Genomic DNA, 22,476 nt, shown 5'->3' with positions numbered 1-22,476 from the left:
AGAGAGCTCACTCTGGCCTTTTTCTCTTCTAAGAGCACTAACCCTGCCATGGGGGCCTTACTGTCATGACCTCATGTAAACCTAGTCACTTCCCAAAGGCCCCATCTCCAAACACCATCACGTCTCATGTTAGGGATTCAACATGCACATTTTAAAGGGGCACAGACCTTCAGTGCATAGCAAGATTCTTAAAAACATCAATGGGCAAGAACGAAAAGCAAAACAAAATAGAACATTTATGTAAATCTATAAGCAGGTTAATTTTCCTCAGGGGTAGACATTAAATGTTGATTATGACTGGTATAGTAAACTCTCTGAGATATTTCTTTTCACGAATGGGTGTACCTTGAACTTATTGCTTGTCATGGGGAGGCGTGTATATCCCGGACAAGTTCACAGCTATCATGGCTGGAAGCGTGCAAGACTATGTGAAGGCTGTGTGGCTGCTCATTGCGGTGGAGGAGGCGCGAGAAGAGAACCTGGACCTGACCCAGGGAGTTCCCAGCTAGGTTGTCCTGTTGGCTTTTGTGTTTATCAAAGTAAATAAGTAATGCAAGCCTGAATTTCAGTGGCTTCACTCAACATAAGTGAATTTCTCACTTCTATAACAATCCTGTCAATTAGCAAACTGTCGGTTTGGCAGTTGACATTCTACATAACGGCTCAGGGACCCAGGCTCCTTCCCTCTTGTGTCTCTGCCCTTTCCTAGGGCCTTGATGAACTTTATGCCTGGCCAGTGGATGAGGAAAGATGGTGAAGAAGACCCACCTGCTTCTCTTCTGTCCCAAAGTTATTTACTTTCACTCACATTCCACTGGTGAGACTCAATCATCATGTTGTCTTACCTAGATACAGGGGAGGTAGGGGCTGTCTCTGCACTAAAGGAGACACAGAAACCTTTGGGGTAGCTGGCAGTCTCTGCCACAGTGTTCAGCACACTTGGAATTACTTTTAGCAGCCACAGAAAACTAAGCCACCCATCAGGCTGGTGGAGAGAGAAGGCCCCCAAGATGAGAAGGTGGGGTTTGTTTTTGTTTTTGTTTGTTTTTGAGACAGGGTCTCACTCTGTCACCTGGGCTGGAGAGCAATGGTGTAATCCTGGCTCACCACAGCCTCCATCTCCTGGGCTCAAATGATGGCATCTAGTAGGATGTTGCCCAGGCTGGCTTCGAACTCCTGAGCTCAAGCGACCCTCTTTCCTTGGCTTCCCAACATGCTGGGATTACAGGCATGAATCACCACGCCAGACACTAAGTATTTTTAAGAGTCGAACATCTAGACCCTGGGAAATGTACTGATATTGAATGATTATGTCTGATTTAACTGTCCAGCTATGAGCTGCAGAGATCACTCTTTTGTGAGTAGTGTGTGTGTTTTTTCCATCAGGGAATGAATATTGACAAACTCAGTCACCCCGGAAGGAGCTACTCCTGGAAGAGGAACGGAGAACTGGAGAGGTAAGACCAACAGCCAAGAGTCAGAAAAACTTCTTTCTCTCCCTGGACCTCCCTGGTTGGGACTGGACTCTAAGGTGCAGAAGTAATTTTGATTTCAACGGCATAAGAGAGTGGTTGGTCACTGCCAAGTGTAGACAGGTTGGGTGTTTTTTCTTTGTTTGTTTGTTTGTTTGTTTGTTTGTTTTTTGAGATGGAGTCTTGCTCTGTTGCCCAGGCTGGAGTGCAATGGCATGATCTCGGCTCACTGCAACCTCAGCCTCCCGGGTTGAAGCAATTCTCCTGCTTCAGCCTCCCAAGTAGCTGGGATTAGAGGTGCCCACCACCATGCCTGGCTAATTTTTTTGGTTTTAGTAGAAACAGGGTTTCAGCATGTTAGACAGGATGATCGTGAACTCCCAACCTCAGGTAATCTGCCCACCTCGGCCTCCCAAAGTGCTGGGATTATAGGCATGAGCCGCTGTGCCCTGTAGGGAGGGTGTTAAGCAAGACGTTAGCTAACGTCCTTTCAAGTGGCCAGGGGATTTGGTCTAGACTTGCAACTTTTGAGAGCACCTCTGTGCAGAAGTAGTTGTAGTGGTGCTTTCTTCCATATTCTCCAAACGATTAGTAAAGCCCTCTTAAAAAGTGTGCAATGGTAGCTGTTCTGCTGTGAAAATTAAAGGAAGGGCTTGTGTTATGGGCTGCCTTGTGTCCCGCACCAATTCATATATTGAAGTCCTAACCCCCAGCACCTAGAATGTGCCTTTATTTGGAAATAGGTGCTTTAAGGAAGTAATTCAGTTAAAATGAGGTCATTAGGGCACACCCTAACCCAACATGCCTGGTGTCCTTGTAAAAAGTGGAGATTAGGACACAGACATACAGAATGAAGACCAGAGGACTAAGCAGGAAGGCAGCTGCCTACAAGTCAGGGAAAGAGGCCTCGAGGGAAATCAACCCTGCTGACACCTTGAGGCCAGACTCCTGGCCCCCAGAATTGTGAGAAGACACACTTGAGTTGTTTAAACCACCTAATCTTCCATCTAGCAGTCCTAGCAAATCAGTACAGCGTGGTTCACACTTGAGGCAGAAGAGTGAAGAGGAGGGCAGTCCACCCTCCCCAGTCCACAGTGCTGGTGTTAGGAGAAGTCACTGGCAGAGGCAGTGTATCAGTCTGTTTTCATGCTGCCAAAGCTGGGTAATTTATAAAGGAAAGAGGTTTAATTGACTCACAGTTTCATATGTCTGGGGAGGCCTCACAATCATTGCAGAAAAGCAAGGGATGTCTTACATGGTGGCAGGCAAGAGAGACAACAAGAATCAAGCAAAAGGGGAAACCCCTTATCAAACCATCAGCTTTCGTGAGACTTATTCACTACCACGAGAACAGTATGGGGGAAACCGCACCTATGATTCAATTATTTCCCACTGGGTCTCTCCTACGATACATGGGAATTATGGAAGCTACAACTCAAGATGAGATTTGGGTGGGGACACAGCCAAGCCATAACAGGCAGCCATTCCCAGGGTGCAGTAGCAGGAGTGGCGAGGTACTGGGCCAGGGGGCCGGGCAGGGGGACATGAGGGACCTGCTCTTGAGAACACATAGAACTCATGGGACTTACGGGGCGACCAAGTTTCCCCGTGGCCTGGTGGGCTGGAAGTCTTCATACATCATATTAGTGGATATATGACCTCTTCTGGAAGTTTCTGGTTGGTGAAGCCAAGCCTGATGTAGGCTGCAAGAGAATGACTGTTCTCAGACTAAACCGTTCAAAGGAACTGATGGTATGATTTGAATCCCCAGCTCCCTCTCTTTCTGTGTGTTCTTTACTTAACCTCCATGAACTTGGCTTTCTCATCTGTAAAATGTTGATGGCCCGGTGCGGTGGCTCATGCCTGTAATCCCAGCACTTTGGGAGGACAAGGCGGGCGGATCACGAGGTGAAGAGATTAAGACTGTCCTGGCCAACATGGTGAAACTCCATCTCTACTAAATAAAAAATACAAAAATTAGCTGGGCGTGGTGGCATGTGCCTGTAGTCCCAGCTACTCGGGAGGCTGAGGTAGGAGAATTGCTTGAACCCGGGAGGTGGAGGTTGCAGTGAGCTGAGATTGCATCACTGCACTCCAGCCTGGTGACAGAGTGAGACTCTGTCTTAAAAAAAAGTTTATAACAACAGTTTTTGCCTATAATATAATATATAATATAATATAATATAATGGTCCTGCCATTCGACCTAAAGACCATGACGTAAGGCTCTTAGTATTGGGCTTGGCACATACTATGTGCTTAATAAATGGCAGCTGCTGTGTTTATTATAGGAAAATATCACTTGTGAGAGGAACAGAGTCCCTGGAGCCTGGGTTCCTTCCTTATGAGCAGAATGGATTACTATGAAGACTGCTGGCCATTTGTGTGTTGGGGAGATTTCAGCCCACTCTGGTAACTTTCAGCATGGTGACCAGATTCCCTGTGGAATGAAAATGTCCTCAGAAAGGAGCAAGAAGACTGAACTACACAGAGATCTGTAGTTCTCTTCTGTTTCGAAAACTAATTCTATTGCTGCAGGGCCAGATTCAAGCACATCATCCCACCAGTCATGTGCCAGTGCTCACCTGAATTCTCTTTCTCACAGCTTTGATCATTTCTAAAGGAGGCCCTCTATGTCTCAGCATAAGCGTGTTAGCCATTACCAGAAAGGAGGTTCACGAAACCAGATCACAGAGGAAAGCTGCCCACGTGTTAAGCCTTTATACTGTGTTGGCTGTGTTTAGGATACACAGTGATGCATAGTTGCATAGGAACCAGAGCGGATTTTCTTTTTGGAAGGGGCGGTATTTAGTCCCTGTGCGATTAGAATATTTCGCCTGTGAGCGCAGAGATGAAATACTCTAATGTTTAATCCATATTAAATATGGATTATAAATTCAGTGGATATTTGATTTCTTGTTGGAGTTCCCTGTCATCTCCCACCGTTATCTTGACCCTAAAGACCTTCAGTGCTGTTTCCTTTCACTTTTCAGACTGCTAGAATTCAAGAAACTGTAGGAAACTTTGGAACAGAATGCTTGCCACGCACACTGCCGTGGTCTGTGCCTGATTACACACGGGCAGCTGCACCTCGCAAATGCTGCCGGGATCACATCATCCTGTTATGAAATCGGACTTTTAAAGAGCTGGAGTTAAGTGGCAACTTTAGTGGTTGTCAACACAGCCTCAGTCAAGGCCTGAGTGAGTGTAGTTTACTGGGTGAGGTTGCTCTGGGTAGCCTTAAAAGGGCCTGGAATCGGTGAGTGAAGGAAGCAGGACGAGGGCGGGGAAGGAACCAGGAAGCCAGGAAGCTGCAGCACGAAGTCCCCCATCTTGCTCTCTTAGTGCTGACCCCAGTGTTTCAGCTTCCAGTCTCCATTTGCTCCCTGAGCTCCTGCCATGCTCATCTCTGTCTGCTCAGGACTCTCTCTTTTATTTTCTCGAGCTGTGTTCCTAAACCTTGGGGCAGAAGGGATAGGGAGTCAATCAAATCAGGCCAGGATTAGAAAATCAGCTACTGAGTTGAGGGCCACAAGGAGCCACACAGTAATCACATTACAAATGTCCTATCTCATCAACTCTGAGAGTGGGCATGATTTCTATCTTCATTCTGTAGATAAGTAAAGTCAGGCTGATAGAGGCTACATGGATTACCCAAGGTCACACAGTCCACAGATGGCGAAAATTCAAATGCAAAACGTTTGGGGGCCCACGCTTGTTTTGTTTCCTATACCATATGATCCTCCATTCAAAAAGGAAAAATATGAGAATTCTTGGAGGTGGTGTTTCAGGGAATTTCGAATGTGCTGTGTGTGTGCATACACACCTGTGCATGCCTGTGTGTGTGAGGGACAGAGGGAGGAAGGAGGAGATCCCACTGGAAAGACAAAGAAGGATGAAACTGAGGAGGACCTTCAGTGTCGAAGGAAAGAGTTTGCATTTCATTCTGAGCGAAGTGACTGCACAGGAGAGAAGTCTCGAAGGCTTGTGAGGAGAGGAGGGGCCCACAGTAGGGTGAGCCCACGGTTTCACTTATCAGGGATGGACTTGGGTGGGGACAAGAGGCAGTGAGACCGCCTGGTGTATATCCACAGAGCTCCTGAGACACTGCTGCTTATGGAACCACTCATTCCATCAGCCAATACGAGGCTCTCCATGTGTGAGTTTCCAACTTCCATCTGGATTGTTAATTATTGGATGGCAAAAACTGCCTCGCACATTTTTGATTTCCCACAAAACCTAGAATACTGCTGAGCACACAGCCAGAGCAAACTTAACACATGTGTTAATTGTTCTTCCCTTTCGAATGAATCCTGAGCTATTGTCATACATCTATGTGTTACATATGAATCCCAAGAGAAAGGATGCGATAAATCTTTTCATAGGGAAAATTTCCTCCCCCACCATTGTAGACCTTTTAGCAAATGTGTTCTAAGTTACTTTGGAAATTTCCCAGTCCTCAAAATAAGAAATGACAGAGAAGTTTTACTGAAAAGTCTTGTTTTGTTTTTTCTTGCCTTTTTTTAATTTAATACTATATGAAGATCTTCAATAAATGTCATAAAAACCCAGTGAGATCTTGACTCCTTACCCCAACTCTGCTGGATTCACTGGAATTTTCTGTCAAACACATTGCTGAATTCATGCATAAATGACAAACTCTAGAATCTGATAACTACCTCTGATGGGCTTCTTCTTACTGATCACAAAACAAAAAGGCAAAATAGCATTTCCCTGGCTCTGCCCTCCCTTTCAATTGGAGGGATTTACAGTGGCCAAGAGCCTCACCTCATGCTGTGAGCTGATTTAAGCAAGTCAGCTATCAGAGCTGATTGGCACTTGATGAACCAGCAGGCTAAACACTTGAGGTGAGTTTTTTTGTTTGTTTGTTTGTTTTTTCTGAGATGGAGTCTTGCTTTATCGCCCAAGCTGGAGTACAATGGTGTGATCTCAGCTCACTGCAACCTCTGCCTCCCAGGCTCAAGCGAGATCCTCCCACCTCAGCTTCCCAAGTAGCTGGGACTACAGGCGCACCACCACACCCAGCTAATTTTTGTATTTTTAGTAGAGATGTAGTTTCACCATGTTGGCCAGGCTGGTCTTTAACTCCTGACCTCAGGTGATCCTCCTGCCTCAGCCTCCTAAAATGCTGGGATCACAGGTGTGAGCCACCGTGCCCAGCCAGGGGTGACTTTTAAACAATGGGACTCAGCTTCCTGGGAACTTTGTTATCTCAAGGATTTATTATATTTATGCTTTTATTATGATTTTTAATTGACATAGTAATTGTATATGTTTATGGGGTACAGTGTGATATTTTGATACATATGTATACAGCATTAGTGATCAAATCAGGGTCATTAGCAAATCCATCACTTCAAACATTTATCATTTATTTGTATTGGGAACATTCAAGATATGCTCTACTAGCTACTTGAAAATATGCAATAAATTGTTGTTAACTATAATCACCATATCCTGCTATAGAATGCTAGAACTTACTCCTCCTGCCTAGCTGTACTTGGTATTTGCTAACCGACCCTTGGCTATCCCTCCTCCCTCAACCCTTCCCTGTCTCTAGAAACCATTATTCTACTCTCTACTTCTAACAGTTCAACTTTTTTGGCTTCCACATATGAGTGGGAACATGCAATATTGGTCTTTCTGTGCCTGGCGTATTTCACTTAATGTAATGTTCTCCAGGTTTATGTATGTTGCCTCAAATGACAGAATTTTCTTCTTTTTTATGACTAAATAGAATTCCATGTGTATATACACCACATTTTCTTTATTCATTCATCGGTTGATGAATATTTAGGTTGATTTTATATCTTGGCTTTTGTCAAACACGTATTTACTATGTATAGTCATGTGTCCCTTAATGATGAGCATACATTTTAATAAATGCATCATTAGGAGATTTTGTTGTTGTGCAAACATTAAAGAGTGTCCTTACACAAACCTAGGTGGATTAACCCACCACACACCTAGGTTATATGGTCTAGCTTATTGCTCCTAGGCTACAAGCCTGTATAGCATGGTACTGCACTAAATACTATAGGCAATTGGAACACAAGCGTGACAGGGTGTATCTTTATAAACATAGAAAAGGTATAGTACAAATACCTATACAAGATAAGAAATGGTACACCTGTATAGGGTACTTACCATGAATGACGCTTGTAGGACTGGTAAGTTGCTTTGGGTGAGTCAGGGAGTGAGTGGTGAGTGAATGTGAAGGCCTAGGACATGACTGTACACAACCATAGCCTTTATAAACATGTGAACTTAGGTTACACTAAATTTGTTTATTTTTAAATGATTGTGCTATGACATTTTAACGGCTATGATGTTGAATTTTTCAACTTCATTATAGTCTTATGGGTGCACTGTTGTATATCAGTCCCTAACAACCAAAACCTAATTATGCAGTGCATAACTGTAATTCAACTTACTTATAGCCCAAATCATCCTGTCAAGGATTTGAGAGCTTATGGCAAAAACACACAGAATGAAGTGGTAACCTCAAAATCAAATTAGAAAATCAGATGCAGGGAAAATGGAAATTAAAATAGGAAGTCAAACTCAGGGAGAAAAATTGAATGCAAATATCTGGGCCTCACAAGAGATTTCAAAATGGCAGCACATGAGCAAACTCAACTGAAGTGGCATTGTGTTTGGCCCACATAGTGTTTTTTAAAAGTTTTTTATCCTGTTTTACAAACCAGTGAAAGGAGAGACTGTTATAGGACAAAAGCAAATGAAGAACTGTAACTAATAAATGCAATGTGTAGGCCTTGTTTAGTCCAACTGCAAAACTAACATTGGTTTTGGATTTGCAAGATTTGAATATGGATTAAATATTAGAGGATATTAAGGAATTATCATTAATTCTCATAAGTATGATAATGGTACATGTGCCAGTAAAACCACAAAACATCTGAGATGTATTTTTAAATATATAAAATAAAATATATTTTAAAATATATAAAATAAAAAAGTGGGGTAGGTAAATAAAGAGTACCAAAATGTTGACAATTTCTGAATCCAAATGACAAGTTTATGAAACCTATCTATTTTTATATGTTTGAAAATTTCCATAATGAATACTTTTTTTTTTTTTTTGAGACAGAGTCTCCCTCTGTAGCCCAGGCTGGAGTGCAGTGGTGAGATCTTGGCTCACTGCAAGCTCCGCCTTCCAGGTTCATGCCATTCTCTTGCCTCAGCCTCCTGAGTAGCTGGGACTACAGGCGCCTGCCACCATGCCCAGATAATTTTTTTGTATTTTTAGTAGAGACGGGGTTTCACCGTGTTCACCAGGATGTTCTCGATCTCCTGACCTCGTCATCGGCCCACCTCGGCCTTCCAAAGTGCTGGGATTACAGGCATGAATGAATACATGTTTTTAAAATGTAGGTATAAATGTCTTGAGATAGGTTATACGCTTCCTAGTGTCATAGAGTCTCCAGGCCTCCAACATCCCCCCTGCCCAGACTCAGTCTCTTAATTTAATTACTGGCCTGGGCTACATTATTATATAATTAAGATTCTTAGAGTCAGATAGAAAAGGGAGACATGGTCAGTTGTTGAAGAGCAATAAACATAGTTTTCTTAACTGGGAAGGACTTAACTAGCACCTAACAGTAAAATAAATGTCTTCCAATGCACTTCATAAGGGACCAGAGTAATGTAGCTGGTGTCCTTTGCAGTAGCACTTCTCAACCCACTTTGGTGAAGGATCCTCATCTTTGAGGACTGGTGAACATGCAGTTTGAGGAATGACATCCATCTATGGGCCACACTCAGAGTAACACTCCTCCACTTCAGCACCCCTCAGCAAGAATCATTAGAAACTGACCGAAATCCCTTTCTCAGGAAAGCCTTTCTGGGAGGACCCAAAGCAAGAAGGCCTGGGGATGCAGCTTTTGATGGTCTTGCTGAATCTAAAGACAAAACATGAACTATCTGAGACTTGAGGAGAATGGGTGGAAGACATTTCTTCAAATAGCCCTCCATAAACATTACTCATTGCTGTGGGTTAAATTGTAGTCCACCTCAAAATATAGTCAAGTCCTAGCCCCCAGCACCTGTGAATGGGATGTTATTTGGAAATAGGATCTTTGCAGACGTAATCAAGATGAAGTTTGTGTTTATTAATGTTATGTGTTAACTTGACTGGGCCACAGGATGCCCAGATAGCTAGTTAAACATTATTTTTAGGTGTGTCTGTGAGAGTGTTTCTGGAAAAGATTAGCATTTAAATAGATGGACTAAGTAAAGCAGATGGTCCTCCTCAATTTGGGTGGGTGTCAAGCAACTCATTGAGGGCTTAAGCGGAACAAAAAGGCAGTGGGAGGTTGAATTATGTCTCTTTGCCTGACTGCTTGGGCTGAGACATTGGTCTTCTCCTGCCCTTGTAGTAGGACTTACTTACACCGTCAGCACACCTGGTTCTCCGGCCTTTGGATTCAGACTGGATCTCCACCACCAACTCTCCTCAGTCTCCAACTTGCTGACTCCAGATCTTGGAACCTCTCAGTCTCCATAATCATGTGAGCCTATTCCTCATTTTGTGTGTGTGTGTGTGTGTGTGTGTGTATGCGTGTGTGTGTATGTGTGTATGCTATATATATATAAAAAGACTGACAGGCTGTGGACGTATAGATTTATACATATATAGAGAGAGACCAATATGCTATATATGTAGGGGACACAGTTGGCATGTACTAAAATGATGAGTCTGAGGTTACAGATGGGGAACCCACAGCTTCCACCATAGGTGGTAGGCTGAATAATGCCCTGCAAGAGACCAATATAAATAGCCTGTACACACACACACACACACACACACACACACACACACACATATCTAAGTCTATACATAATATATATTATATTAGTCTACAGTCTATTATATAATAGTCATATTATATATAGACTAACAGACTAATATATACATCTATATATAGGTTAATAGGCTACAGATATATAGGGAGATATATATGCTAGTCCATTAGTCTGTATCTATTATATAGTTTTTTATATATGTATATATATGCCTACATATAGGCTATATATGTAGTCTAACATATATTTTAAACTATATATAATATATAGTTATATATTATATATAGACTAATATATGAGTATAGTTATATATAATATATATCTATATATTAGTCTATTATAGTCTATATATTTTTTATATATAGACTAATCTATATTAGACAATAATATAGACTAATATATATTAAATTGATATATATAAAGTATATATTACATACAAACTAATATATATTAGACTATATATATTGTAAGTACATATATTATAATAGGCTCTATATATAGAGAGAGAGCCTATTAGTCTGTTTCACTGGGAAACCCCGATTGGCTAATACAAGGTCACGCTAGTTTACATTCAGCTCTAGCTGATCACTGGTGTCTATAAGGAGAGAGAAATTCAGGCACAGAAACACAGACACACAGGGAGAAAAACAACGTGACGATGGAGCCACAGATTCTACTGATGCATCTACAAGTCAAAGAACCCCAAGGATCACCAGTAACCACCACTAGCTAGGAAAGAGGCACGGAACAGCCTCTCCCTCAGAGCTTCCCAGAGGAATTAACCCTGCCAACACCTTGTCTTTAGACTTCTGAGCTCCAGAACTGTGAGAGAATAGATTTCTGTGGTTTTAGACCACCAGTTGGTGGTAATCTGTTACAGCAGTTACAGGAAGCGAATACATTCCTCTCAATCAGGCTTTTGGTAAGTTTGGATCCCAAACAATTATTTCCTGAGGCGAGTTCCTTGAGAACAGGTGTCCTGTGCACTTGCTGAGGGTAGCCCCCTGCTGTTTGCTGTTTGAGAGCATGGGTAGACACAGGTTGCCCCCATTCAGGGGAATGAAGCTGCCTACCCAGACTGTCTTAGGGAACAATTTGTCTGCAGGTAGCACCTGCAGGCTCCAAGCCATGATTTTTTTCTGGAACAAACTGTGAAGGATCCACTTTAGAATGAGAAAACTGAGAGGAGTGGGAGAAGCCTTTTGGAATGCCCTCAATGACCCGTAAACGTGAGTGTGCATGAGACCTGGAAATCGTATTTCTAACTCAGATTCCTGTGGCTCTCTCTAGAGACTCAGACGCCCAGGTGGGACCCAAGAATTTCTGGGTTTCCAAAAGCTGCTGGTGATGCTGATGAAGGGGGTTGGGGGAATGGTGCTTTTAGAAACACAGACCCGGGTAAATTGGTTTTGCTTGAAGTACTTGCTCCTGGAACAGACCAGCTAGCATCACCTCCTGAAGAGACAGCACCCTATTTTGGCTTTGTTTTCTCCTGGACAAAGAGTAATGAAATGCAGAAGATGAAAATGGCACTGATTTAATTCTCTGAACAAGGTGGGGCTTAGGTAGTTTTATTTTTTTTTAAGTAAAAATTCCCCAAGAACTGTAAAAACGTCAACAGTATGAGAAAAGGATGGAGGCAGACACTGCAGGGTTGCGGTTTTTTGTTTTTTAATCTGTCACTTAGCAACAACATATGTATGGCTGACAGTTGGACTAATCTTTGAGTTGGCAACACCGAATTGTTAGGAAGTTTAAATTTGTGTTTTATCATTGTTAGCGGTGTTTTAGCAAATCGTGTAAGGTACAATATGTGCTTTCTGCTGTTTTGGAAGGGAGACATTTTAAGTCAGAAATATTTGACTATAAACATATTTTGTTCTGATCCCTATTTTCCTTCTACATAGAGGAAAAACCAAAGCTTACCTAAGCACAGTAAGAAACTCAGTTAATCACTGCTATAGGATTAGGGGGAAATGTGCTTCAAAAATAGTTTATGAAAGTTTTAATTACACACACAATCATAAAATGTTCAGTAATTGCTGCATATTGATTCTGGTTTTTTTTTCTTCTGGAAATGCTAAAACTATTTCAATATACACAGAATCAATAAACATAATTAAAATATGAGCTCATCAAAACAGTAATTAAATGTACTTAACAGCTTTTGTGGCTTTTCCCCATATGGTTACTGTGGGAGTGTGAATCTGGCACGCTAGATAAATGTAACAAAATAAAGTGAAAGCCTCAGAAAAGATTACTGTTGTATCATAATACAATAAAACCCAGCTCTGCAGCAACTCGCACTAAATCAAAAAGTTGACAAAAGGAGTGGTGTATGCAATTATTATACATTTTGGGGCTGTTTTCTATTTATAGAAGATTAACACTATCATGGTCTGCATGCAGAAGGAACAGTAAAATCCTCCAACTTGAAAGGAATTTGGGAACAACGCCCTGAGTTCTGAATAGGACAATTCCTGTTTTAGGATCTTGCCGGCAAAGAGTTTGATCTTCAATCTGTTACCCCCTAGACTCGGTCTGACTTTCAGGGGCTGAGTCACGTGACTCCAGAGGCCCTAAACCATATGGTTCTCAGAGTCATATTTTGGTTTCTCCCTTTCCTTAATTCATTTCAGCAGACCCTGGCAATGGAAAGGTAAATTGGCTATGGCCCTTGCCCTGCAGGGGTGTGTACAGCCCATGCTGCCTGAAAATGGGGTTGAATCAGAAGGTAAGAACATGAGCCCTGTCTGAGGTTGGTTTCCTCCAGGAGGAGATCTTGAGACAGGCTTTCACTGCAAGTAGTTTATGTAGGAGCACATCCCTGGAAACATGACCAAGGGACAAGAAGGTCCGGGAAGGAAAGGAAGCAAATAACGTGCATCACCAAGCAGGCTACCATGGTGGGTAGCTAGAGCTCTACCCCAAAAGAGAACTCCAAGAGACGGTACAGAATATCTCTGAGGTGTTCCATGTGAACTGGGATATTTATCCTCCAATTTCTATATGCCTTTGCCAGAAGACTGCTCTGTGAGGCACTAACTCCCTGGTCCTCTGGCCTGATTCTGGCAGCAGCTGAGGGCCAACACCCCATGGAGAATCTTAAGCACTTTCAGGAGACACCATTGGCATGTATGGGGGCCGGGGGGTGGGGGAGGTTCCCTATGGTGGAACCCACAGCTTCCATCACAGGGTCTGTGATAAGCTGAATCATGCCCTGCCAGAGATGTTCATGTTCTAATCCCTAAAACTTGTGACTGTTATATTACATGGCAAAAAAACTTTGAGGATGTGATTCCATTGAGGATCTTGAATGAAGATCTTACCCTGGATTATCTAGATGAGAAATAAGTGCAATCACAACTGTCCTTATAAGAGGGAGGCAGAGGGAGATTTCAAGCAGAAGAGCAAAAGGCATTGTGACCTCAGAGGCAGAAGGTCAGGTAATGTGATCATAAGCCAAAGAACACCAGCAGCAACCATAAGTTGAAAGAGGTGAGGAATGAACTCTTCCCATGAGCCACTGAAGAGGGTGTGGTCTTGCTGACACTTTGTTTTGGCCTGAAGATATTGATTGGGACTTCTGGCTCCAGAACCAGAAGAGAAGACATTTCTGATGTTTTAAACCACCAAGTTTGTGATAATTCATTACGACAATTACAGGAAAACAATACAGGGTTGTAGAAAGGAAAGATTCTTTCAAAGAGGAAGGATAATGGTAGATAGAGAAGAAACAAAGTCAGCAATCATGTAATCATCAATAGGTAATTGAATCTGACAGGGTTTTTTTTGTTGTTGTTTGTTTGTTTTGGAGACTGGGTTTCGCCATGTTGCCAAGGCTGGTCTTGAACTCCTGGACTCAAGCAACCTGCCTGCCTCAGCCTCTCAAAGTGCTAGTATTTACAGGCATGAGCCACTTCGCCTGGCCTCCATCTGAAACTACGATTGATTTCAACATCATCCCAGTTTCCTGTTCTCTTTCTCTCCTAATACCCTACTTCCTGCCAAATCTCCTGCAGAATGGTTTTTTTTTTCTTTTTCTTTTTTTTTCCTTAGCAGGTTTATCTACACTTGATGGTTGGACCTAGTTCTTTCTTAAACTGAAATGTCTAAAATGCAGCCATTCTTATTCTGTATTTTCCTGTATCTTGGCCATGGAGGGTTATTCACATGAGCTGTCTTTTTCTGAATTATCTGGAGATTTTCTACCAACACCTGTGGAACATGTTCTCTACGTGTTTTCCTGCATCCCTCAGCACACCTGTTGTAGAATTCTACCCAGGTTATAAATGAGTGGGATCACTCGACTCTGAAGCCATACATGAAATTTCCCCAAACTGTTTAGAAAAATCAGACCGTACACTGTGATTCCTCCAAAGAGCCTGTAATTAGACCTGGTTTTTAAAGTTGAAAAATACCTAATCTATGAAAATTAAAGAAGATGAAGGAAGAAAAGTGCATGAAAAAATAAACTCTAAAACCTCTTGATTATTTTGGACTTGGGATACAGATGGGAGTTCCTCTTTGTGCCAAAAAATCCATTGAACAACATCAGCTGTGGGGGTAAAGAAAATCTGAAAGAATCACACATTGCTGCTCGTGGAAGGAGCTGTATTAACGAAGGAGGGAAAAGTTTTGCAGATCAGTTGATTTCTCAGCGCATCATGTGGCCAGATGAAAAGCCTAAGACTACATCTGCAGGCGGATTGTACTATTATTAATATTCATGCAGAGACAATCTAGAAAGCTGTTTCCTCTGCATTTTTAGCAGTATGGTAGGTCTGGAGGAAAAACATTTCTTTTGTGTTAAGGAGTTTGTGCTGCATTACTTTAGAGCTTTATGAGGATTAATTTTAAAAGCATTGGGAGTGAAAATATTAGGCCTTATGCAAGGGTAATATTCAAAATATTATACAGTCAGCAAAACCAGGTTGACCAATCAGATGCTGTCTTGGAGCCCCTGCTGGGGTATTAACCTTTCTTCACTTACTGGATCCTGGAGAGGTCTGGGGATTTCTGGTGGCCCAGAGAGTGGGAGGGGGTGCTAGGGGACATGCAGGGGCTCCGAGGAGCAACTATGTACAGCACGGCCATACCGGTATGCACCAGCTAAGTGTGAGCCCTTACCATACCATGTATAAAAATACCAGGCCCTCCTCTCACCTCTTCTCAACAGGGGGAGGTAAGAGCAGGCAGTAGATAATCACTTCTTTAGTGCATGTTATTTGTGCCTACTATGTGGCAGGCATCATGCTAACTGAGCGCTAGTTATACAAGTGCTTGCCAATTGAGGAACAAGTAGGGGAAGTGTCGTTGTTATTATTTATTTGAGATGCCCAAGCACTTGTCTTCTTTGGGGCTTCTTTAGCTGCAAAGTGGTAAGAAACTTGATGCTGGCTGCCCTCAGTAGAACAGTAAAAGGGAAGGGGATTGGGTGGCTCAAATGACGGAAATGTTCAGAGGCAGTTGCTGCTGGACCCAGGGGATCGTGAGTGTGTGTGTGAGTGTGAGTGTGTGTAAGTTCCTGTGTGCGAGAGTGTGTGTGTGTGTGTGTGTGAGTGTGTGTAAGTGCCTGTGTGTGAGAGTGTATGTGTGTGAGTGCCTGTGTGGGTGTGAGTGTGTGTGTGTGAGGATGTGTATGTATGTGTATGTGTGTGAGTGCATGTGTGTGTCTGAGTGCGTGCGCTTGTATCTGTTTTCCCGCTTTCCTTCTAGTGGCTGACACACCGTTTGAGTTCCTTGAAAGCAGAGCTTGGGACAAGAACTTGAGAGCAAATAGTTTATTTGGGAAGGGACCCCAAGAGGCAGAAGCAAGGGAGAGGGAAAGGGACAGGGCAGGAAGAAAAGCCACCACATGCCGGGGTAATGAGCCGACCACATGAGCAACTGGGGCTCAGCCCTGCTGGGGCACCTCTGAGGAACCACATAGAATTCAAAATTTCTACCGAACTCTCCAGAATGGAAGATGGGGAAAGCTAGGACATTTATCTACAGATCTTTGTCTCCCATTGGTGGAGGGTTGCTCCTGGGGACATTAAGTCCCTGTACTTCTGGGCTGTACCTGCTCGTGCCTGGTACAGGTGGCACACTCAACACAGGACACCCCGCAGTAGGGGTGTGAGTGTCCACTCCAGTTGTCCTCAAAGTGGGTAGGCCCAGGAGATATGGCATGGTGCTTCAGAAACATCTGCCCAGCTGGGCTTTCCTCAGTGTTGGTGCCAGTCCCAGACTCCATGTGGCTGCCCCCATCACATCATACCAAATGTAGCAGCCTTGGTGGGAACAGGAGCTTCCTGGATCCTTGGAAAAACCAGCTGAGCAAGCTCCCTTCTTTCTGGTGTTCACAGAGGTTATTTAGCATAGAATCTAAATTCTGAGCTCCTACATAATGATCTTAGAATGTCATCCTGAGGTTAAACTTAGAACCATCTCATGAACCATGTTCTGGATTTGTTTCACTCTATCTTAAATGTGGGTAAAATTCCCCAGGCCTTTACTGATTGCCCACGAGGCACCTTGAGAGTTCCATTGGTGAATTCCCTCAATCTATGAAGATAGCAAATTTGGGGCCCAAGGAATGGTGATCAGGGTTCCTATCTATAATTAGGTAACTGTAAATCAACTTGACTCTAAATCTCCAAGCTCAGCCTCTTAGTAGCCCCCTTTGAAAAATACTTGCTGTGCTGCATTTGTGTTCTCTTAATATTGTATTGTAAGGTTTAAATGTCATGTTACGTTGGCACTTTAGCTATATATTGGAAAAGAATGAAGTGAAAATTGCTGAGTTTTGCCTCTCACTGAAGCTTCATTTGCTAGTCAGGGTTATCTGCCTGGCTCCAAGGCATAACGTGACTCTTCCAACCTGATTCAATTTTAAAGTTGACCTTACTCGTGGTGGAGGTCCCTGTGGGGTCTCAGCCATTTCCATTAGGTTCCAGCCCAACCACTCAGCAATGAAATTCTTGTAACCTTTAGGTCCCTAGATCATGATCCCAGAGGCTGTTTTCCCTAGAGTTTCTGGTGAGGTCAACCGATGTAGATGGTGTGAATTATTCTGGTCAATTTTTTTTTTTTTCTTACGAGCAACACTTTCATCTGCAGGGGTCTGTTTTGGTCAGAATCCAGGGAGGGGTGTTGGACTTGAATCATCTTGGCAATTGTCTTCACTCTTCACTGTATTTGGTCTCTGTTGACAAAACCTGCTGATACTCTTAAGGACTTTGAGGTCAAAATAGTTGCTTTCTGCCTCTTACCTTTGTGAGCCTGATTGCGTTTGAAAAATAGATTTTCCAGATGGACTGCAGGTCACAGAGCCTCACGGTTATGGAAGGGACACTTAAGCTCTTTTACCTGCTGCCAAAAGCCAATAACAGAGTGCAGCTTTTTTCCTCCTGTGGGAGAAGGTGATGGGCTACAAGAGCCCATGCCTCTCACTCTGCATTAGGGCATTCCTGAAGACCATATGTGCAATGACGCTCCTCTTTCATTCCAAAGTCATTCAAGGTGGAGGGTACTTCCTCTAAAAACTCTTGAATTAATCTCTTGGTACCAATACCTTTTCAAATTTGTTTCTGGACTTTTATTAGCTTTCACTTCAAACGCAACAGTCTAAGGGCTATGAAAACCCACAGAGAAACTTGAGTGAACACCTACTATATCTTGGAGTGGTTCTAATTTATATCCTGTGAGGAATGGCCTGCTGAAAGTGCGTATTCATTTCCATTTCTAGGTTGGCTTTTTGGCTGATCTAATTCTTTATCACCATTTAGCTTATGAAACACCTATTGGTGCAGCCTGAGTTGACCTTCTGCATTCCTACTGACAGTTGAGACATAGATAGGCATAAATTAGAATACAGAAGTTTCCTTTTAGGATATCAGTGGCTTTTAACCCTTCAGAGGTTAAGTAAGCAACTAAAATAAATAATCTTTCTTTAACATTTTTTTCTCATGCCCTAGTGTGATATTTATTGGTGTTTTAGGTAGTGCTTTTTATACAATGTAGTATTGGTTAATGCGTTCTCCGACTATACTAGTAAAGAGAGCTGCTAACGTAGGAAACAGCTGTCATGTCCTCATGCCCTGTTGGGTTGAAGGAGGATGTCACAAGGAGAAATTTTTGACGACAATTTCATGACTTGTTTATTTATTTAAAGTGGTTAACAGCACACGCTCTGAAGCTAGACCTCCTGGTTTTGAATCCTGATGGCTTTACTTACCATGCATGTGACTTTGAGCAAGTTACTTGGCTTCTTTGTCCCTCACTTTCCTAATCTGTGACTAGGAACAGTACCTGCCCTACATAGTTGTTCGGAGAACTAAATAATATCATATCTCAAGAGCTGAGAACAGTACCTGGCACACACTCAGTGCTAGATACGTTTTTAAGCCTGCCTGTTATTTTAAAATCACTTTTAATATTATTATTGTGTGCCATATACTGTTTGAGGCTCTAAAGATACAATGGTAAGCAAGACACAAACTTATTAATTAAACAAATATATTTCAGGACCCTAACATAGGAGCTGGAAGCTGGGGACACAGTGGTGCGTCGGAGAGGATCCCTATTCCTCCCTGCAATCTAGCGGGGTAGACAGAGAATAAACAAATCAGAAAAAAAGAAAATAAATGAAAATGCTAAGAAGAGGAAAGTAGGATACCAGGATAGAGAGGGAAGGGTGTGTGAATCACAGGCTTCTCTAATGCATGATGTTTAAACAGAAGGAAGTGTGGGACTCTTGTCGATATCTGGGCAAAGATTCTTCTGGATACAGCAAAAGCAAAGTACAAAGTTCTGATCCGCAAGCAAACCAGGGTGCCTGGAGCACGGTGGTAAAGGGGAGATGGCAGAAGATGAGGGCAGGAACGTGTGGGACCAGACTGAGAACTGGTAAGTGATGATAAGGACATGGGTATTGACTCTGCGTGAGGGAGCATGAGGCAGTGGCAGGAGATATTGAGTAGAGGAGCAGCTTGATCTAACTCACACTTTTAGAAGGTCCCTCTGGATACCATGAGGAGAGAAGGGGGCAGGAGTGGAAGCAGAGAGAGCAGCGAGGAGGTGAGTGCAATCATCCAGGTGAGGGGTGCTGCTAGCTTGGGCTCCGATGAGGGCTGGGTGGTGGGAGGCAGTGGCTATCCACAGGATACATCTAAAAGTGGCTCTCAGGGATTAGCTAATGTTGGATGTGGCACTCACATTCTAGTGGGAGGTGCCGGAGACTAAACACGCACAAACAAAAATAAATAAGGTATTACAGATAGTGACAAGTGCCAAGTAGAAATGAGAGGACTGTGGGATAGCAGGAGCCAAGGAGACCTCTCAGAGAAGAAACCATTTGAATCAGACTTCAGTGGCATCCAGGTGTTGTAAGCTCATTGTTGGCAAGGGAGGGAATCCCACCCGAGGATGATGGAGATAGGCAGGTACATGACACTGGGCCCTGGGCAGGTGAGATGGCATTTTATTAGTCACACATATTCACAGCCTTGGGCGGGGGGGCACCACATGCCATCCAGGGCTGCCCGGAGCTTGCACTTGGGAACAGAGTGAATAGCCAACAGCTGTGTAGTATCAAGTGGATGGGGTGACCTGCAGAAAGATGTCATTGGTTTGTCTGAATAATTCTGCAGGTTGGCAGCAAACTGAAACCTGCTACTCAGGAATAGGCAGGAGCTACTTGGTCCCTGGATACAGAGGTTATTTGGGTGGTGCGTCTTATCTGCAGGAAAAGAGGGAAGCTTGGGATCAGGCCATGTGAGACCCTCCCAGTTTCAACAGATGTCAAAATTTGGGCCTTAAATTTAGGTTTTACCACACACCAGGTTGGGAAGGAGATGATATGGATCTAGACCAGAGGATAGCAGCATGGATGGGGAGAGGTAGGGATTCACTGGACATTTCTGAGGTGGAGGTGATAGAATTTGCTGATGAACTGAATGTGATTGGGTGTGAGATAAAAATATAAATCAAAGATGTCATCTAGATTGGTTTTACTTGAACTACTTGTGAATTGTGTCATTTACCTCCTGGACAAGTCATGGGGTGGTGAGCAGACTGCCTGGGAGTAATTAAGTTTATTTTGTATATGTTACGTACGAGATGCTGTTATACATGCAAGTGGAGCTACCAAGTAGTATTTAAATGTATGTAAAGTTCAGGGGAAAGGAAGGAGAAGAAGAAATAGATGAAGGAATTATCAGTATATAGATTGTATATAAAGCCAGTGGACTGGATGAGGTCAACTTATGGTGTAGAGCAGAACTTTGGAATCCTTCAGCACTTAGAGATTGGACAGAAGAGAAGCCAGGGAGGGAATCAAGGGAGGTTCAGTGAGGTGGGAGGAAAGCCTGGAAAATACAATGCTTAAGAATTACAGAGAATAGAGGGTTTCAAGAAGGAAGGTGTAGTCAAATGTGTCAATAGCTTGCTCCTGAGAGGTCAAGAAATATGAGAACAGACAGGCATTGCATTTGGGAAGATGGTGGCCATTGGCATTCTTCAAAAGCAGCAGAAAGCTGGGAGTGAAAGAAGATGAAATGAGGGAGCAGAGAGCAAATTTGGACAACTCCTTGGAGGAGCTTAGCTGTAACAAGAAGAAATAATATGAAGAAATCATGTTGAGGGAGAAATCTTTGAAAATGGGCATAAGCTGATAAGAGTGATGAAAAAAAGATGAAACTTGTGATGCCAAGGAGATCAGAGCCACAAATGTAGGAAAAGCTTGGGTAGCTGGTACGGTATTTAACAAAGAGGACAGGCACTTCCACTGCACATTTCAAGCTGATAATATAAGTTGGAACTGCAAATAGTATTTGTGAAATTGAGGACTGTGTGGTATGTGGATAGTCCTAAAGAGAATAGGGATTCTGTAGAACCGGCCCTGAATAGAAAGATGGAGATGAATTATTCTAAATATATAGGACAGAGGAAGATGGCATGACATGCACACTATTTCTGTATAGCTGATAATTTTAAGACACAGAAAAATAAGGAAATGTTATGAGATATTATTGGAGAAAAACTGTTCTGTACTGACAATGTAAAAGACAATTTTAAAAGTACCTTCTTTGTATATGTTCACATTCTAGTTTAATCATTAACCCCATACCACCAAAAAAGGCCACGATGGTAGTTGATTAGAGCAGTGCACTTCGAGTCAGATATAGGTCAGGGTTGCACTTTTCTGTGACTCAGTTTCCTCATCTGTGCAATAGAAGTACCATTACCACCTTATAGTGGGGGCCAACTAGAAAAGGCGCTAATGTCCCGTTTGTCATCCATCAGCATTTTACCTACGTTAAAGGAACCACAAGAAGGTATCACAGTTATCAAGTGCGAGTGGAGAGAATACCAGATGAGAAGAAATTTGGTGGTAACCTCCTCCAGCTACATGTAAGGTAGCAAGACATAGTGGAGTCTGCCATTTTTATGTTTTTGTACAGGAGTTCCCATAACCTTCCTTGACTTCATCAACTTGTTATGTAAGGTTCTCCATTTCCTCAGTAAAACCTTCTGACTGATGCCCAAAGCATGTCAAGTGCTTATGGCGAAGACTACTCTCTATCAAGCCCTGGCACTTCTATTCCCACCAGTTGTGACGACCACGAGTTAGCCATGTGTCTTCCCAAACCTATTTCTGTTCGCTGGCCTAGCAACTGTTTATGCAAATATTATAATCTTATTATTTACATAAATATTATGTAAACTGATGAAAGATTTAATAATGACAAAGTGCTTCAATAAATTACTATCAAAGTATATGTAAAGGACACATGAAAGATGAGAAGAGAGTAAAAATGTAAGAAAAATTGCTTTATCAGTATCTTAAAGGTCTCATTCTGCCTTTAAGAAACCAAAATGGAAACTTCTGGATGATGCATTATGGGTGGTTTTGAAAGAAAGACTGCTTAGAACTCAGATCAGACCCCGGCACAAAGAAAGGGCCTTGGCTCAACATCAAAAGAGTGGCACGTGAATGAACATCCATATGTTTTAAGTTAAAATTAAATCTTTAAGGTATGTATATATCACATTTTATGATTCACTGCTTTAATTAACTTTTGCAGTTGACTTGCCAAGTGCCAGTCCTAACTTCACTGGATAACACTAAAACTGTAGTGTTTATTTTTCAGTTATTATAAATGTATACTCATT

At 42.6% G+C, this 22,476-nt stretch overlaps 1 long non-coding RNA gene across 1 annotated transcript in view; it reads left to right on the top strand.

Annotated features, from left to right (window-relative positions):
- The first annotated feature begins 683 nt into the window (after positions 1-683).
- The window catches only part of LOC129524861 (uncharacterized), a 44,125-nt gene continuing 22,332 nt past the window's right edge, over positions 684-22,476 (top strand). The window contains exons 1-2 of the long non-coding RNA XR_008668800.2: positions 684-817; positions 1,387-1,457. This is a non-coding gene — a long non-coding RNA (uncharacterized lncRNA). The remainder of the gene's footprint in view (positions 818-1,386; positions 1,458-22,476) is intronic.

The sequence above is a fragment of the Gorilla gorilla genome, chromosome 8 (genome assembly GCF_029281585.2).
Source record: "Gorilla gorilla gorilla isolate KB3781 chromosome 8, NHGRI_mGorGor1-v2.1_pri, whole genome shotgun sequence".
NCBI classification, from domain to species: domain Eukaryota; kingdom Metazoa; phylum Chordata; class Mammalia; order Primates; family Hominidae; genus Gorilla; species Gorilla gorilla.
This window is presented reverse-complemented; position numbering and strand designations above follow the sequence as displayed.